At 41.0% G+C, this 15,184-nt stretch overlaps 1 protein-coding gene across 3 annotated transcripts in view; it reads right to left on the bottom strand.

The window, feature by feature from the left end:
- The window catches only part of SLC23A2 (solute carrier family 23 member 2), a 102,539-nt gene extending 87,897 nt beyond the window's left edge, over positions 1-14,642 (bottom strand). For 2 of the 3 annotated variants that reach the window (XM_077805599.1, XM_077805600.1), the window contains exons 1-2: positions 13,386-14,642; positions 2,350-2,552 (exon numbers count right to left, since the gene is read on the bottom strand). The gene's annotated coding sequence lies outside the window, so the exon portion shown is untranslated. The remainder of the gene's footprint in view (positions 1-2,349; positions 2,553-13,385) is intronic. The other variant, XM_077805601.1, reaches the window with a different exon arrangement.
- Between the last annotated feature and the right edge of the window lie 542 nt (positions 14,643-15,184).

The raw sequence follows: 15,184 nt of genomic DNA on the forward strand, positions 1-15,184 counted from the left end.
GGATAAAATACTCAGTTAAAAAAATAGTCAAGAGGGAGTTACATTTTTAAATATATGCTCATTACTCAAGAAGAAAGCACATCCAATACATTGTGGTTTTCAGGACCAAGCGTCAGAGATCACTTTCAAATATCTGAAAAAAACTTCCCTTCCACATACAGGGCCATGAGCTTCGTAAGCACAGAGGTAACTGTCCCCCACAAAATAAGGCAAGATGGCAGCCAGTGATCTACTGTTCTTTTTATTAGGTTAGCAATCTTTGACATTGATCACATCCTCCTTTACTGGACCTCCATTTACATTCACAAATCATTCTTAATGGTGGATCAACTGCCAGAGATTAGCTTTACAACTAAACTTGGATTGGCACAACAGTCAATAAATGGTTCAATGTTCAATAAGGGTTAACTTGACGTTGTTCATTTCAATGCTGACATCAGCTTTAACTATTACTTTCAAGTTTCAGGGAGCACCCGGGTTTCTTGCTACCAAAGACTGTGTCAGAAAGAAGTACTCTCACACACACACACACACAAAATAGTACAGCCACAACTCAAAGAAACAACTTTCATTGCAACAGACAGCATACCTACTGCTGAGTATCTAATCTGCTATTAAGCAAGGTGACCAAGTACTCTCCAACTATACCTGATGTCTGCCAATATCTTGCACCCTTCACAGTCAGGCTTCATATCAGGATACAGCACACAAATGATGCTAACTCCGCTCAGGGGGTGATCTGCTAGCCACAGAGGCAAAAATCCACACTCGTTCTATGGGATCGCTTTGCAGAACCCAATGCCACAAATCACAGGATGCTACTGACACACTTTAGGAAACCTAGGCCAGGTCTACACTTAAAACATTTGCCAGTATAGTAACATTGGTTAAGGGTGCGATTTTTAAGGACACTTTCTATACCAGCAAAAGCCATAGTTTAGAGGCAGTTATACCAGCAAACAACTGCTTTTGCTGATATAGCTTATTTTGTTCAGAGAATCTGTATAAGCAAATCAGCAAAAGCACGCTTTTGCCAGTATAAACCACATTTATACTAAACTTCCACACTGAGATGATTACAGGCTATGCGCAAAACTAGAAAGAATTCCATTTTTTAGGGGAAGTTATTCTCTATTTTTATACAAACAAAAGCAACTCCAAAATGCATACATTCTTTAACTCAACATGCTGTTTGCACAGGTGCTTAGGAAAAACTCCTGCACTAAATGCTAACTGATCAAGCAGAACAATCAAGCCCAGGGATCGGCAACCTCTGGCACGCGGCCCGCCAGCATAAGCCCCCCTGGTGGGCCGGGACGGTTTGTTTACCTGCCGCGTCCGCAGGTTCGGCCGATCGCAGCTCCCACTGGCCCTCCGTCAGCACGCGCCGCTTCCCGCAGCTCCCATTGGCTCGGAGCGGTGAACCGCAGCTAGTGGGAGCTGTGATCAACCAAACCTACTGACATGGCAAGTAAACAAACCGGCCTGGCTCACCAGGGGGCTTACCCTGGCGGGTCGGGTCGTGTGCTAAAGGTTGCCAATCCCTCATCTAGCCACATAGGTGAAGCAGCGTTGGAACTAGGGAAAGGAGATAGATGTGTAGGCCTGCCTCTGCTCAATCTTCGCTTCAAATCCTGTTCTCATTCAGGACTCAGTAAGCGAGTGATACGTACAAAGTTATTCAAGTATTCCCTAGCTGCTGCAGTAACCGTAACACACCTACTTTTATCTGAAATTAAATATTCCCATCAATCTTCAAAGCATGGCCACAAGTCCATTTCAAATTTAGCATATCTTCTCACTTTCTTTACAATAATTCAGTTGGTAGAGTAATGCCCCTTCTGATTTGGTGACTATACATTCCTTTTGGATTATTTCAAGGACACTCTTCTAGGAATAGTCAGCAAACGTATGCTCATTTTTCTGTAAAGGAATTGTTAGGTTTCAAGTGCGGGGTACTCAAGTCTTTCAGTTACCCATTTTCCTCAATCCAGCTCTCACCTCACTGTAGAAGTTTCTAGCTAACTGCACACCCAGTACAGTGGATGCTGCAGAGTGTCGCCCCCCTGGACTACATGGCTCAACATCTCACAGTGGGCAACTGGAAGTGCTACATGTTAATGCAACCATGTTTGCCATCTACTACTGACAGTGGTAGTTGCCATTGGGAAAAGAGTAGCAGCAGAGCAAAGGGAGAGAGACATTTTCATTGATTATAAGGCCAAAAAGGACCACTGTGATCATCTAGCATGACTTACTGCATAATACAGGCCATAGTATTTCCCTGAATTAATTCCTGTTTGAACTACAGCCCATATTTTAGGGGCGGGAATCCAATCTTGATTTTACCATTTCCAGCGGTGGAGAAACCACCACAAACCTCGGAGACAACGAGGAGACAAAAAGTGTGTGGTGGAGGGAAATGAAAGGGGAGAAAAACAAAATTATTCCATCAAGAGAAAATCCTTCGTTAGAGATGAAGTACATCTAGAAAACTTTATTCTGGAATCAGGAAGAGTCAGAGGTGATAAGGGACGGTTGACTCAGATGACCTACAGAAAAGAAAAAAGCATAAAGAGCCTTTAAAGATCTAATACCTATGTTTCATCACTAGTGGGGCAAATTATGATTTTTATAAATAAAGGTCATCAATAGGTTTCTTTCACTATAAGGCAATACGCAATGTCATTTTAATGGATTCGGAGAGTCACAATATCCTGAAGTTAGCAGAATACACTATTGCCTATTGTAGGGCCCCTCATTTTTGGTTTTTATTTTATTTAAAATTACCCAGGAAATTATCAGTATTTATCACAACAACAAAAACAGGTGAAAATCAGTGCAAAACATATTAATCATTTTTCTGGATAAATATCGGGGTTTTCTTTGGCGGACGGAAGCCCAGGAGAAAAAGGTTTATATTAATCTTCAGTATATTAATGCTTTGATGAACAGAATTCAATGTGGTTTGCTGTAGAACTAAAACAGAACTCAAAACACAGTTTCTCCTATGAGTTTAGGAAAACAATCTCTCTCTAAACCCCAAATAAAACTTTTCATTTGAATAAGCAGTTTACTGTTGTAGCCTTGGTACTATTAGCCTATAAATATTTACATTTAATAATTGGGCCACACCATTTGCAGCACACACACTCAACTTCATCCTTTTCTCCTCTTTTTTTTCAAGCTTTCAAATAATTCCTTGTGTTCGGAAACATATTATGATACAGATTTTCATTTTCTTCCCATTTTAATGCACTAAATCTTTAAACTGTTCTCTGCTAATGGCCTGAATGGGTACATGGTGGGCATGAGATTCATCAGTACATTCAGATGCACCGGCACTTCAGAGCTTGCGTGCGTGTCTGTTTGTTTATTGTGTGTATCTTGTAGACTAACACACAACCTTAGTTCCAAAGGCCTCTTTGCATATACATGCAGACTAATGTATTATTCTAATACATATCACATGCAATGTGTTGTATTTTCCTAATAAAATAAGTTATTTTTATATATTTGAACGATACAAATGTAGGGAGAAAATCAGAAAGAAAAAAAAAGATATTTTGTAAAACCAGAGATTTTTTTGGTAAAAAAATCGGTTTAAACCGAAAACAAAGGGGCTTACCAGACTAGTCCAGTGGTGAAGAGGAGTGATAGCGGAGGAGGAGGAAGGGTGTGCTAGGGGATGAATGGGCTAGTGAGAACGTAGGTACCCCAGCTCCCATACAAGTGCCTTTGATAAAGGAGTTTGTCCATAGCCACCTCAAGGAGGCAGCAACTTTTGGACATATCCTTTAACTCAGGTTGTTTTTTTAAATAGACCTGAATTGAATTTTCCTCTCCTTCAACAGCTAAAACCAACATGTTTTCCAGCCTAGTTCTTTTTTTCTTCGTTTGACATTTAAAAGGATAAAGGCACTTGCTCTGGCACAAACTACAGAAGGGACAAGACTGAACACTGCAGATCCCAATGTGAGAGGACCCTCCAGGCTGAAGAGCAATTGCCCCAAACAATCTACTGGGATCTCTTAGTAAGCTTAGTATAAATTACTGCATTTTTTGTGCATCAGCGTTTGCTTATGTTTTTTATGCTTGCACAACTCCGAGAAATATTTACTCTCCTCAGTTTATAAACATTTTATTCATAGATACTGGTGTAAACAAGGTTGCATTGCTTATCTCCTGTTTGGTGTTGCCACTGACTTCAAGACGAGAAAGTGTTGATGGAATCAACACAGGCATCCATGGGTTAACAAAAGTACATAAGAACATTTAAGTTTTGCTGGTAAGGTTATAAGCACGCGCTCACGTAGAAAGAGCTGTGGAGTAGCTTGTAGCTAAGGGTAACAATAGGCTCTGAAGAGAAAAAGTGCAGAGGAGGCCTGGCTTGCTGGGGAACTCAGTGTAGACAGGGAACTGTGCAGCCTGGAAAAACCCAAGTCGGGAGGGTCTCCGTGCAACAGAGGTGGCAGTTCGGGAGCTGGGAACCTACAGTGGGTGGTCTTGCTGAGTCATGGAAGGGGTATACAGGCACAACTTGCCTTCAACTGTGACATCTACTACAAGCAATTACGGGGAAGGGCCAGGATCTGAAAAAATTCTGAGAGGGAATCAATTCACAAAGATTTAACAGCCATCAGCAGTACTGAGGATAAGAGTTTCTATTTCAAAAGGGCTTAGATTTTAAGAGCACATGGCAAGTCCAGTGAAATTAGTGGCATAAATTCCATTCCCCTAATGCTATCCATTCAATACTCGCTGTTCTGTCTGCAAGAATGAGCACGCATTACAGACGGCACCTACCAGCAATCTACCAAAACAAATTGATGTACTGGGCCAGTGACACAGAGCCGAGGCAAGTCTCACAGCTGCCCACAGGAACACTGAAGGTCTCAGAGAGTTCTACCAGAATGCATACTAACACTGGAAATGCCACATGTTTATTAAGGGCTTTTAAAATCTAACCCCCCTTTTCCAAGAGGTGGTGACAACAACCACAAATTGCACTGGCATGTTTTTCAAATGATCACACAGGCCTGTTTTAAAAAAGATGTCCAAGTGGAAACAGTTTGCCATCCAGCACTAGCCGATGACTTGCAAAAAACCAACCAAACTGTTAGTCTGTTTGTGCGTTTTACTCCAGAGACAGTTCTTACATGGAGTTTCTGAAAGCAAGATTAGACTCTGAAAACAAACAGTATTAAAAAGCTACAATTAACATGCTAATTTCAAACTCTCTCAGTTGCAGAGAAAGGAGGATGGTTATGTCGGAAGATGACTTTTTAAATGCAAATGTTTGCAACCACAAGAAAAGCAGTTATACGACAAGGAAAGTCTCAAAAAAACATTAATAGAACAGAACAAGAAACATGATTTACCCAAGTTGTGTTAGTTTTCCTACTGGTGATGAATCAGGAGGACAAACCAGTGATTTACGATCAATAATTGGACATGGAGTTTCTTAACTATTTTTTAGGGGCTAGATCTGCAAAGGAGACTTAGAGCATTTTAACACCTAACTTTTAGGTGCCCTACTGCCTAGTGAGATTTATAACCCTGAGTTAAGTGCCCAGGCTCCCTATACAATGCATAGGGGAAGTCCGGCACCTAAGAATGGAGCCACAAATACCACCGGGCTGAACAGGAAGTTTCCTGACGTAGACAGTAGGAAATGCCCTAAGACCTGCCCCTCAAAAGGACTTAGATGCCTACGTTTGGAAGTCAGAGCCATGAACCCTCTCCTGAAGTTAGATGTCTAAGCCCTTTTTCACAAAAGAGTTGGTACTATCTTTATAACCTTTAGCCCAGTGTTTAGGGTACTCAGCCAGGATGTGGAAAACCCATGTTTAGTTCCATTCTCTGCCCGATTGTGAAGCAGGGACTTTTGAACTTGGATCTCCCCACTCTCAAGAAATGCTGTAACCACTGGGCAATGGGTGCGTGCTGGGCCGATCTCAGGCTCTCCTGTTGAAACTGTTCCTCCATGTATAAATAATTAAATATGCATTGGCGCACAGGGACTGGAACCTGGATCTCCCTTCTCCTCTGTGAGCGTGCTAACCACTGGGCTAAAGGTTACTGGGGGGTTGGGGGAACGCAACACCATCTTTTCCTCATGTTGTTTTGTGCAGCACCCATTCTGGTAGGCAGTTTCTGACACCACCTAGTAGATCGAGCCCCGCAGGTGAGATAGGCAAGGCAATGCCTAGTTTGAGGATCTTAGCGGTGAGCTAGGTGCCCAGATACCTAGACAGAGGCAGCTGTGTGCAGGCCCAGCTTCAGATTTAGGCACCATGGGACTTTAGGAACCTACAGAGATAGATGGCAGCTGACTGAGGGATTAAGGTGGCTAAAATGGCAGTTAGACATCTAAATCCCTTTATAGGTCTAGCCCCAGATGGTTTCTCATTCCAGAACAAAACATTAACTCCTATAATTCATGCTTTCTAAATTATCTGAGCACTCCTCACTCTCTTCCCCATACACGGAAGGATTTATGTAATCTTGCACTTTATTTCATCATATTATGGCAACTATCTAATAGTTTATCACTTTCACAACAGAACAAGTTTGAAAAGATTGTTTACACAGACTGGCACATGTTCAACCAGTCCTGCTCATTATTCCCCTTGCTATCGTTTCAGATATGTTTAGATAAAAGATATTATTCAATCATCCAGCTTCACCTCCTCACCATTCTATGCTTGTGAAGCCAGTTTGCGGCCTTGGAAATTAACGCGACGTTTCAAATTTAGCATTGCTACTTCACTGGAGGAACAAATAGGAAGAGGAGATGGGCAATAACGAGACCTTGCTTAAACACAACTGATATTTAGTCTATGCGGCAACTAAAATGATTAACATGGGTACAGCAAGGTGTGATTTACCACAATGGGTTTTAAATTTTTCCTCAGTAGAGAAGTCTTTAAGAAAGAAAAGATTTACAACACATAAGTCCAACATGTACCGAGAATTTATATTTAAACAACTTTTTATCAATTCTTCTCCAACCGATGTAAATGAGAAGGTAATAGAAATGAAATATTTCCATTTCTATGCTGGTCATTAAGGAATGTCACAAAGGAAAATTAGAATAGTTCGATAGTGGTTCAAACAGCTACAAGGATATTTTTACCATCTGCAGGAAAACCCTGAAACAAAGTTTATTCTTACAACAAGACTAGCCTTTTAAGACTACCTTATTTTAGGCCATGTATTTAAATTGGTTAAATTAATGCTTTTTCTGTCTTTTTTAACCTTTTGACAGGCTAGCAATTTATTCTTTTACCATGTATTAAAGTTAAAAGGCTTTTATGATGTTTCTGTACATAAATTTGGTTTGGCACGTTTTAGTAACTAGAGTTAAGTGTTAACCTCACTTAATTGGCATTACTTAATGTCCGTATGCCTTGAACCTTTTCTTAAAAGCAGTAACTCTTTCACTGTTATTTACTATTTGGAGTAATACCCCTTTCTTATATATTCTCTCTTCAACAGACACAATTTCCTATTTGAATAATTAAGGCAAGACGAGATCAATGTAGATATCCACTTTTTAAAGATACCCACACACAGTGATGTCTCCACAACCAATCTATTACCTGCCATTCAACAAGGCATTGGCTGTCACAACAGCTTACAGAATAAAAATGGTAATTATACTTTTATACTTAATATACCGGATGCATTGTTCTAAGGACAAAGACTGAGCATATTCAGAAAGTACTGAATGGACTATGAAAGCATTCATTAACTGGTGTGTAGAAGTTGAGCTAACATATGTCCAAAAGATCTTGCTAAAAATAGCAAAGGTCCAAGGATTCAGACAATTCCATGGTCTTAAGCTCATCTAATGCTAGGAAACAAACCCACTGCTGATGATCATCAATAAGTTCCTCTGAAAGTATGTTTAAAATTGTTTAATTGCTAGTATTGCTTGGTTTAACTGAGTCCCAGGCTTGGTCAACGCTTAAAATTTACATTGGCATTGTTTTACATCTGCTAGAAGTATGAGCTAATGGCTGGAAGCTGAAGCTAGACAAATTCTGACTGGAAATAAGGTGTCAATTTTGAACAGAGGGTAATTAACCACTGGAACAATTTACCAAGGTCGTGGTGGATTCTCCATCTCTGGCAATTTTTAAATCAAGATTGGATGTTTTTCTAAAAGATATACTCTAGGAATTATTTTGGGGAAGTCCTCTCACCTGTGTTATATTAGGTCAGACTAAATGGTCACAATGGTCGGTTCTGGCCTTGGAATCTAGGAATAGGTAAATATGGTTCGGAGAAGTGGTAATTACTTTTATCTGCCTATGCGGCATCGACATGAAGGGGCTACGTCAGTGTAGCTAGGCTGACATAACCACACTGACATGAGCTCTGTAACGGAGATACGGCCTCAATAATGCTTTTGGTAATGGTGCTGAAAATTGTTTTGTCCTACCATGCTTTGTCCTTTCCAACTAAACCATTGTCAGAATAGATTCAGAGGGTATGACTACCGTGCTATTAAAAAAATCCACGGCTGGCCCGGGCCAGCAGACTCGGATTCACAAGACTTGGGCTAAGAGGCTGTTTAATTGTGGTGTCGACATATGGGCTGCAGCTGGACCCTGCGAGGTGGGATGGTCCTAGAGCCCAGGCCCCAGCTCAAAGGTCTAAACAGCAATTAACAGCGTCTTCGTCCGAGCCAGCCACAGATGTCTAATTGCAGTGCAGACATACCCAGAGGGACCCACTGCCGAAACCTGTTGCCAGTGACTGGAGTGTTTCCTGGAGCAGAAGAGGCCTCATAGAGAAATATTCTCTGTCAAGAGTATCAGCTACCAACTCAAGAGATCATGCTGACTCTCCCCCATCTCCTCCCTTAGTGATCTATACAATCAAAACTGGGATGGATTTTACAAACAAGACCATGGAAATATGCCAGTATGTTGGAAATACCATGACCCAGGTTTTGCAGAGGAACACTAGTATGTTGCTTCTGTATTGCCTTTCATCCAAGGATTTGCGATCAAAGTCAGCCGACAAAGCTGTGAGAAGATTACGACTGAGCATCTAGGAGCTCTAATCATGAACTAGGACCCCATTTTGCTAGGTACTAGGCTACACCAAGTCAAGGTCTTCATTACCGTACAAGTTTTCCGGCTCTTGATTTTAAAAAAATGCAAATTGGGATAGCTAGATCAAATAAATAGCCCAAGACATTTGTGACTGGTTCCACAACACACAAACGACAAAAGACTTGTAAAAAACAAAATACGTGCCTCCACCTGCGTGTGTTAAATTTTTTAAACGTATAAAATTCCCTGAGTAAACTGGAGTAAGTACAATAATAATACGAACATATCCGGGGTAAATATCAGGTTCGTAAAACCACCGTCCGGTAGCCTGAAATGTATAATACTACCAGCATGACCATATAGTACTTTATAAACAATTATCTTCGCACTAATACTGTGCCGTAGATAAACACTGTCCCCATTTAAAGATGCGGCAAGGGGCACAGAAATTGTGACTAACTCACCGTCACACATCTTAAGAGCTTGATCCAACTGCCACTGAAGTCAATAGGAGTCTCTCAATGACTGTAGTGAGAGCTAGACCAAGCTGCTAGTCCATGCCATTAGCGGCTCATGGTTGATCCCAACATGTTCTTTAAAAGAAGCGATCCTGTCCAAACTCAGGGCAAAGCGGTGCTCTATACTATATCAGTTACAACACTTCAAAAGATGATGTCTTTACCTGAAATGCACATGGCTTCAAAAATAGTATTAAGATTCATGAGCTCCCAGTCTTGCATTTACCCTACTAGATCACAATGCCGCTCTGGTTAAACTGTTGACCTGTACTTAATTCTGCCTGTATTTCAGCCATCCAGAACATCTAGCCTAAGTGAGAAGGAAAAGTGAGGACCTGCTTCAGTTTCCTTGTAAATATCACCAAGCAGCAGAAGTAATGGAGTATTTGCCCAGCCTGCTTCCTTATGAATTCCTCCTTCAGTTCTGGTTCATGCACTTCTCACAACTTGCCTACCAAAAATAACTCAGTCTGGCTTCAGAAAAAAATTAGCCACAACTTTATTGTCTCATCAAATAACCAGGATTCCCTTGGTCTAAAAGACATTACAAGAGACTAGTCATCAAATGGTCTGGGAACTGCAGGCAGAGCTTGGGTACTGTATCAGAAACTGTGTCCCATCCCACCATCTGAAATGGTTGGCATGTTGCCTTTGTTAAGAAGGACAGAAGCAGATACTGGAATCTCCATACAAAGGACCAGTTTCTCAGTTTCGGCCTCATTTATCCTTTGTAACTTAACACAATAGGGATTCCAAGACTCAGATAACACAAAGCAGGCATCCCTTCCCACAAGAAAGGTAAAAGCCACAGTCTGTTCAAATCGTACCACAATGCAGTCAGCTCAACTGCTATTTGACTTCATGGCATTTTAATTTTATTTAACGTTTGCCAGAGAAACAAGAATATTGCTATTTTTGTAATGCAGCATTTTATTCCGAATTACAAGCTGCTAATAACTTCATAGAATGACAAGTGACAAAGCCATGACAAGCTATCAAGGTTGTGGGTTTGGTGCTTTTTTTTGGAAAGCATTTATATGCTCATGAATATTTTAAGATTATTTTTTTAAAAACTTACATTCAATCAGCACCACAAAATAGAAAAACTTTGAAATGTACACTTAAAAGCACAGTATAGTATTCTAATTGATAATGCTAAACTAGTGACACCAAAAAGACCACCAAAAAACAAATGATAGTTCAGTAACCAAATAAGAGCCACGATCACAGCTGTGTCTCAAAAGTGGGTTCAGTATACATCTATAGTACTATGCAAGTGTAACTTCAGGCCACACCTACTTGACCCAAAGCTCCTTTCAAAGATTTCCCACCATGGCTAATACCAGTTCAGCTCCACTGTCTTTAGCAATGTTGACAGCCCTGGGGTAGACAGGCCACCAGCATATTAATGGCCACATCATCTACCTCCGCGCCAGCGGACATAGGGCTTCAAATAGCAGCAGCAGCCTGTTCACGCTAGGGTACCTGCGTGTACACGAAGCCTAAAGTTCTCTCTCCCCACTCCAACCTACTTTTAAATTTTACAGCTGATCACAGCAAGAACAAGCATCCTGATAAGAGCTGAAACCACACTGAAAATATAAAAGAGAAGGAAACCTTGACCCGCTAAGATTGTGCCTCTCGAATCTAATGAGATATCAGGGGATAACAAGCAAGCCAGAGTAGCCACAATGAAAATGTGCTCGGGCATTTTAAAGTACTAATGGGGCTCAAGCTACCTAAATGCATGTAGGCATAAGAATCTATTACTTGTACTCAGAAATTAGATATGGAAGAGACCTGTTAAGTCACCTTGCTCGTTCACCGGACAATACAGAATTGCTCTCTTCAATACATTCTCAAAATGTTTTATCCAGTCCACTTAAAATGACTTATGCAATAAGGTAGCTGACTTACAAATATATGCAGCTAATAAATTTCACAGATGCCTAGAACATTCCAAGCCAGCCCTATGTGTAGTGTTAGATTTAAAACACCGGGGGAAAGAGAGGGAAATCAACCAACTTTTCCTTCAGTATTTATACCCATTTGACTCTGTATACTTTGAGCCATTTTATTCTAAAAACAAACACTGTTAATGTTAGCAGGTTACTAAAATCAGACCTCAATCCCCTTAATCACAAGGCAGATAACAAGCAAACATTCCTTTACATCTAACCTATGATTAGTAATTGCACTCAAGAAAAGCTATTTCAGCCATTATTTTTAACCAACATAGAACCTAAAAGTCTAAAACAAGAATACAATTAAATGTCCTATTGCTGCTTACACCTTTTCAAATGCAATTCTAACAGAATTACTCTTCCTCTGTGCCCTTTTAAAAACCCTGGAATCATTCAGAGAGCTCACTTTCTCCAGCACTTCGATGTCACAAGCATTGGATCAAAACACCACTTGTACAGAAGGGGAAGGATATAATGTGTTCTGCCACAAACAAGATCAGAACAGGATCATCATGGTTGTACCCAACATCACCTGTATACTGAAGGGCACATGATGCATGTCCTCAACACAAACAGAATTGCTTTGTGTTTAAATTGTCTCAAACTTAATATTAACATGATTTTGAGAACGGATAGCCGTGTGCCTTCCTGCCTGAAGTAGAGAGGTTAAGAACCTCTGGAATCTCCCCATTATTAAAGGGCAAAGGGCTGGGCTTCACTCCCTCCTGAGTCAGTTAGCACAGCTCTCTTAGCATCAGACACATGGATTGGAAGGCCCTGAAGTATGGCAGTAAAAGCACTTCAGTGGAGTCCAAGACAGAGGGAAGGGTAGCTAGTTTAGCAGAGAAACAAGAAGCTGAGAGGATCTAGGGAGAAGCCCGAAAAAGGGAAGCTGTGTTAAACTCAAACTGCAAGAAAGCAGCGCAAGGGGGCTTGGAGATATGAAGTGGCAAAGGGAAATGGCAGCCTGCCCGAAGGAGCAGACCTAGCTACTTTACACAGGGTCCCCAGGCAGAGCAGAGGGTGGGCCTGGGTTCCCTCACCAGCCACTGAGGCATGCAAGCTCAAAGGCAGGAATACTGAGCTCAAAGGCAGGCTCAAAAATAGCCCAAGATGGGGAGCAAAAGGCTCTCTTGTATTGGGGGGGGGGTTTGTGAACTTTCTGTTGGACCCTTCTGCTACCACTCTAGGGGACTGAACTTTGTAACCTGGCTGAAGGGCCGAGCCACAGAAGACCCATTGAGAGATGGGCTGCCTGAAAATGGTGCCAGAGACAAGGACCACTCACAGCACTGCACCCTGCCACAACTGGGCGCTTCAGGTGGTGAGTCCACTATGTTACAGTACAAACCTAGAAGTTCAAAAAAAAGTGAGATTTCAAAATCCTGATCTCTCTTCCAAGGTGTGTGTTTGTTTTTTTAAACAAACATGGCTGAGAGTTGTCAATTTGAATTCACTTCTTCATAGTAAGTGATGAATTTGTTTTTATATACTTGTTTTATATGTAGAGGTCAAGATAAGTGCTTAATAAACTACAGTATTTGAAACAGTCGGTACATAGAGGAAGACCTAAAAGTCTAAACTTCATTTTTTGCCTCCTGTAATCTGAAAATAGCTCACCACCACCAGACTTTTTTCCACCTTCCAGACTACAGTTACCATCAGTACACTACTAATCACTAGAAAATACGGTTTCTAATAGAAACATGCTCCACAATAAAGATAGCAGTATTACGGGTTGGACGAGAAAGGGATAAGTGAAAGCTTACAAGCAAAACATTTTAATGCAACAGAGCACAGCAAACAGATTTTGTTTTCAATTATTTTATTCCTACCTTCCACTACAGCATGATGCACATCCCCTTACATAACCCGACTGTCAGTCTCCTCTTCCTGCAGATTCTAAGCAAAAATAAAACATGTTTTAATTACTGGCATACTGTTTCATAAGTGTTCGCTCTTCATAAATATAGTTAGGTGAGTGGTGGACGGCAGTAACTGTTTCAGATACGTATGGACATAAAACAAGGCAATTCTTCCAGCTAACTACCCACATCTCCCCAATCAGTTCCAACACATCTCTCAGTCAGATTACATTCTGGTTTGTTCTATGCCCTCAATTTAATTTACATGAGGGACCCTAGAATACCTAAGAATGTCTTGAACATTCTTCTCCATAGCGCCTCAAGCTTGAAAACGAAATACATGAGAAAAACGTGTTTGAAAGAAAAGTCATCCTTAAAAAATGGCTCCCCAGTCATAATATCTCTAAGGCCTTGGCTACAGAAATAGTAGTAAGAATCTTGTCTACATGATGGAAATTGATCAGAATAGCTATTGCAGAATTAACTATTCCATAGTATCTCCTTGTGTAGACACTTCTGGAATAAAAGTCCAGAATAATAAAGTGACTTTTATTCTAAAACAGAATGTCCACACAGGGAGCTATTCTGGAACAGTAATTCAAGTCAATTTCCCCTGAGCAGATAAGCCCTAAAAAAAAGTTAATACAGTCTCAAATTAGATCATTATGGCAGGTTATCCACTATTTGTTGAGGAATCCATTAAAAAAAGTTTTACCAGTTTAATTTAAACCCCTTCCCAAGTGACAAACTAAACCAAAGAAAGTTATTCTTATACCAGAGTAATAGCCTCCACAGGGAGGGGAGGTTTCTACCGCTATGTCAATTACTGGTTTAGACTGGCAGGGGACTGGAGAGGGACACCAAAATTTCCCATGTAGGCAAAGCCAAGGAGAGAGTGACCAGCTGACTTGTTCTAATTATAACCCTTTGACATGGAAAACAAGACATTAATAAATTGAAACCCTACAATCAGCAGGATCTCTAGCTGTTGTTCTTTTCTACCCAATCTTTCGATCGCTGGAGGGTGGGGGGCACATTTTTAGCATTTTCTGTTTGGGGAAAAAAAATATTAATTGCTGCTGCCCTTACTAAGCTACACATGCAGAAAAATGTCTCTTTCCGAACAACACTGAAAGCGAAGCTCTGACCTTCATTCTTCCCTTTGAATTCAATTGTACGTTAACTTCAAAACAGGAGTGGGGGTATTTCAATGCTAATGCTATTAAGACAGACAACAAGAAAAACACTCAAGGCGGCACATATTAAAAATATCTATATTCTCCCACCCCTGTCTCAGGAAGGAGTCTTTTCTTGCTGCTCCTTCACCATGTCATACTACTTCTTAGAAAACTGTAGGGGTTGCTATCACGTTTGGTATGTTTCCCTCTTGCTTCCCAAACTCACCTCTGGATCAATAGTAAATGCAAGATGAGGACATGGTTCTTTACTGCAAACAAAAAGGAGTGAGCTGCTGCCCAAGTCGCTGCTGGAGAGACTGGTAGTCACAAACCCTGTACCTTTCCCCTAGGGCTTAGACAATACTCTTGTAACTCCCACTAAAAACACACATGGGGGGGGGGGGTGTTCTCTCCTTACACATTAGTTAACACATGGTAAAATCCTAATGAACACAGGACAGTTTGTAGGGTTTTTTCCTCCACACATTAGCAGGCTGAGGCAAACTTCAGGGCAGAGCCTAGGGTTCATCTCAACCCGCTAACTCATGTTAAGACCATGTGTGGCAAAAGTGAAAAGGGAAGAACTGCATC

This window comes from Eretmochelys imbricata, chromosome 26 (genome assembly GCF_965152235.1).
Source record: "Eretmochelys imbricata isolate rEreImb1 chromosome 26, rEreImb1.hap1, whole genome shotgun sequence".
NCBI lineage: Eukaryota > Metazoa > Chordata > Testudines > Cheloniidae > Eretmochelys > Eretmochelys imbricata.